A 4,637-nucleotide genomic window follows, 5' to 3' on the forward strand; every position below is an offset into this window, starting at 1 on the left:
CATAAAATAAAATAATTAATTACGTTCTAAGTTTTCAGCGGATTTACATAATTTTTACGGCAATCGATAGGTATTTAAAAGGGCTATCTATTTGGTGAATTTCATGAAAAAATATTGAAAAGAAAAAACATTCTTTGAAAATTTTTTTTTGCGTTTTGTCGCTTAGGTCCAATACTGCGCTTGATCGATTAAATGAAATTATTAATTAACCACGCTCGTATTAATTAATATTTTAAACTTTTATTATACAATACTATTAGGACTTTGGCTATTAATACTTATTATTACAATATTTTTCCAAACTGAAGTCACCTTGGTTTAACAACTGGCAAATCTTTGAAAGTGCCCCATCGGTAAATTTTTGATTTCAAGTCAACATATACAATCAGTCATTTTAATCATATGAAAATGCATGCATCGATTGCACTGTTAAATAATCCCCTCTATTTTTAGGTAGACTAGGTCTAATATACAATGACAATTTTACAAAAACCCTATATTTGGTTACATCACCTTTTCACAAGTATCGGTGACTAAAACTTCTTCGTTTTCAAAACCATGTGATAACCTTAAGGAACCAAACTTAAATTTTGCAATAAGGCTAACTATTTTTTGGCAAACATAAGCCCATATCATGACAGGTTGCCTGAACTAAGTTACTAGTTATAACTATTGATGGCAACCTAGTTATTTTTGAAACTAGGTATTACTATTACTTTTTACCGAGTTTTCGAAAAAAAGTAGGTAATACTATTACTAAATACCTAGTTTTATAAAATTACTAGGTAAAGTAGTGGCCGAAAAACTAGGTACTAGGTAATAGTAAAAAGTAGCGGCAAGAAAACTAGGTAGTAATAAAAAACTAGGTAGTAATTTAAAACTAGGTAACCTAGTTATACCTAGTTTTTAAAATACGATAAAAATTAAATGACAATACGAGCAGTTTGATTCTTTGATTATTCTTTCTGTATTTTTTCTACAACTTGAGTTTTGAATAAGTTATGAATCTAAATTTCTGTTAAACCGGCACAGAGTTTCAGATTCAAGCAAAACGGAAGAAACATGTGAAATGAAGTAGATGTGACAATTGTCAATCAAAAGTAGATGGGCTGGCTTAACCAGGCCCTGCAATACAATAAAATATATCAAAAATATAAGAAATGCCTGTACAACTATGAACAAATTCATACGTCAGTTATTCAGGTGCAGCTTGCAACAGTTGCAAGTGAAATGAAGTGTACTCACTTTAGGATGTGACAATTCCAATGAAAAAATGCTAGACAAACTAAAAAAGTCCCTGCAATACAATTAAATACATTACAAAACTAACAAATGCTTGTAAAATAACCATTTATTTCATATTCATACTTAAACTTTGAGTTATTCAGGTGCAGAATTGCATGTAATTTCCAATAAACAGTAGATAGACTGATAGACTAACTCAGTCAGGCGTCAGGCTCTGTCAGGGAAAGGGAAAAAAGGAAACAAATGAATAGCGATAAGCGACAAATTACAATTAACAGAAATTTTGAGTTTTTAATCATTTGACAACAGTGTAAAAAAAAGGTCAAATTACCTAGGTAATGTTTTTCTTATTACTAGGTATTTTTTTTTTAAACTAGGTTTTACTATTACTAAAGTAGCCCGGAGAGAAACTAGGTAAAGTAGAACTAGGTAAAGTAGTGAAAAAAAAACTAGGTATTACTAGGTAACTAGGTAATACTAGGTAATACTACCTAGTAATGCCACCAATAGTTATAACTACAAATCAGTTATTTAATCTAAGGGATTTCTTGGTTTTTGAACCACGCTTAAAATTTTTTAATGTTAATTTTGTTTAATTACTTAAATATATGCAACTTACATTTTATGAAATATATTTCGTATGATCATTACTTTTAAATGTATTAAAAACTTTAAGTGCAAAATCACATGTTTGTAAATGTATTAAAAAAATTTCAGAAAATTTTCAATCACTTTATCTATCTTATCACCTTTTTTAGCTAAACTAGTTCGTTCATTAATAACTGAAGTTGCGTAATGGTAGAGTATAAGACAGGAAAACTAAAGGTCCATGGTTCAAATCCTAGCACGGCTAACTCTTGTTTCCAAAAATTAACCTCAAAGTAGGTAATTTATAAAATTATTGAATTTTTCAGTAGCCTATTAAAATTTAGTATCTTATTGAAATTAAGTACGAAAAACAAATCTAGTAGGCTGGCCTGTTTTAAGTATCAAAATCAAGTATTTTGTCGCCGCTGTGCAGAAATTTGAGAAGGACCCGGAGAAATAAAAACCATTTCCCACGTCTGCTCAAATCATTGTCAGATGTACCATTTTTCCATCCAGTAGGCCTATTTCACCATCAGGTACTTATTATTAATTATGTTTAGTTCAAACCAAATGGGATATATTTTTTTCCGTACTTAGAACCACGTTAACAATAGCTCACGGATTTATTCTGTAACAACTTTTGAGTCTGTTTCCAAATTTCAGATTTTTTTGCATAAATACATGCTGTCTTAATTGACTAATACAGCTAACATAAAAGTAAATTTGTTACATAGGATTTGGTACTTAACAGGTTAATCTAATCTTACGGTTAAATATTTTACCGTTTTTCTTTGTTGACCCCATTACTTTTTTCTTTTGTATACTTTACTAGTTATATAGAGTAATTAAGCTCCTAATTTTACTGTAGCGACAAAAGGTTAAGTTAGTAAAACTCCTGTGAAACCCCATAGAAACGGATACAAAAAAAGCTTATTGATTGCACTATGTCGATGGTACTCTTTACTAGTAATTACAGAGTAACAAGTACCCGGATTTTGCTGTTTCAACCAATATTTAAGTTAGTAAAAATTATTGCTGTCACACTCGATGAAAAAGAATAAAAAAACGGCTATTCATTGTAGTATGTTGATGGTATACTTTACTAGTCACTAAAGAGTAATTAATACCATAATACTACTATTTGAACCAATATTTGTGTTAGTAAAAATTACTGCTGCGAAACCTGATGAAAGTGGATAAAAAAACGCTTATCAATTGTTATATGTCAATGGTGTACCTTACTAGTATCTAAAGAGAAGCTTATCCCCTAATTTTACTATTTGAACCAATATTCAATTGAGTAAAAATTACTGCTGCAAAACCCGATGAAAATGGATAAAAAGAGCGCCTTTTGATAGCAGTACGTCGATGGTATACTTTACTAGTAATTAAAGAGTAATTAATACCCGGATTTTACTGTTTCCACCAAAATGTAAAAATTACAGCAGTAAAAATTACTGCAGCAACACCAGTTTAAAACGAGAGAAACGGTGCCATAATTTCACTGGAACTTTTAACCAGTTCACAACGGGTCATCCTAACTTTTTCACGGTATCAGTTTTGGGCGTAAAAATTGATGGTAAAAAAACAAAACCAAATAAAACCAGTTGTTTTGTTTGACCCTCGTGTCGTTGTCCAAAAACCACGTAATCTTTGATGAAGGTTTTAAAAAAAAAAATTTTATACCAAAAATGGACGGTAAAACAACAGTAATTTTTTCCTTACCAATTTACTACCGAAAACTGCTGCTAGGGTTTAAGGCAGTGCCCTAAAGTTGAAGAACCAGTGGGCTTGTGTGGTCTTTGGACTGACAGAAAAAGAGAGGGATTTTCCTGCAACTCGCCATTCATTCGTGACTGCGATGGAGTCTTGTAGACAAGTGACTGGGCAGCAAAGACCACCAAATTTAGGCAGAGAAAGTGATTTCAGTGGCCCCGACTTTTGGGCCTTTTTGGGACGAGAGAGGGAAAAAGAAGCAGCAGATGCCGAAAATTGAATCGATGGAAAAGATATTGCGCAGATCTCCGAGACACGGGAGACAGAGGATAAGGCTAACAACATAGCCAGTTTCCTAGATAAAGCAGAGAGGGTGAGGTGTTTGTTATGGCCTAAGGAATCGAAATATTTTAAAACTACGTTGGGGTCCAATAAAGAATTGTAACGTGGTTGGGGAGGTTTTAAATTGAAACAACCTTTAAGGAGATGAATGACTAATGGGTGTCCCCCTACCTTATGACTCTCTATTGGATCCAAGGTCATTGTTAGCATAGATCGGTGTACATTAATGGAGCTGGTAGCTAGGCCTGAATCAAATAAGCCAGTTGGGTATTGTAGAGTTACTGTCAAAGGAGGAAACAGGGGATCAGAATTACTTTTGTAACTCCAATCAGTCCAGCACTTCCAGGTTGACTGGTAACTAGCTGCTGTGGTTTAACGATTGCTTTCCATGAGAAGCCTGATCTTCCATGGTTGGGAAAGTCCTTGACTTTCAAAACATTCCCAGATAACATCCAAGTGGATAGAAGGAACCTGTCTTTTTGGAGAAGAGGATGAGGCTGTAAACCAGGAGATCAAAATGGGGTGTGGTCTGAAAATCCGGGGAATATCAACGTCGAGTTGTAATATCAGCGGAAAACCAAACCTGAGATGGCCACAGAGGACATACAAAAACTAGATCTGCTTTTTCCTTTCTTAATTTCATTAAGCACCGAGGAATAAAAGAGAAAGGTGGGATTGCGTATCCGTGGAGACTGAACCAATTTAATGAAAAAGCATTCCTGGCTGATGCATCCGCCTGCGGCACA

The 4,637-nt window shown here is 33.5% G+C and overlaps 1 long non-coding RNA gene across 1 annotated transcript; it reads right to left on the reverse strand.

The window, feature by feature from the left end:
- Positions 1-945: 945 nt before the first annotated feature.
- On the reverse strand, positions 946-1,758 carry LOC123472289. Its single transcript, XR_006646657.1, has 3 exons — positions 1,369-1,758; positions 1,191-1,297; positions 946-1,125 (listed from the first exon to the last, which is right to left on the reverse strand). It is a non-coding gene; the product is annotated as an uncharacterized LOC123472289 (long non-coding RNA).
- Between the last annotated feature and the right edge of the window lie 2,879 nt (positions 1,759-4,637).

The sequence above is a fragment of the Daphnia magna genome, linkage group LG5 (genome assembly GCF_020631705.1).
Source record: "Daphnia magna isolate NIES linkage group LG5, ASM2063170v1.1, whole genome shotgun sequence".
NCBI classification, from domain to species: Eukaryota; Metazoa; Arthropoda; class Branchiopoda; order Diplostraca; family Daphniidae; genus Daphnia; species Daphnia magna.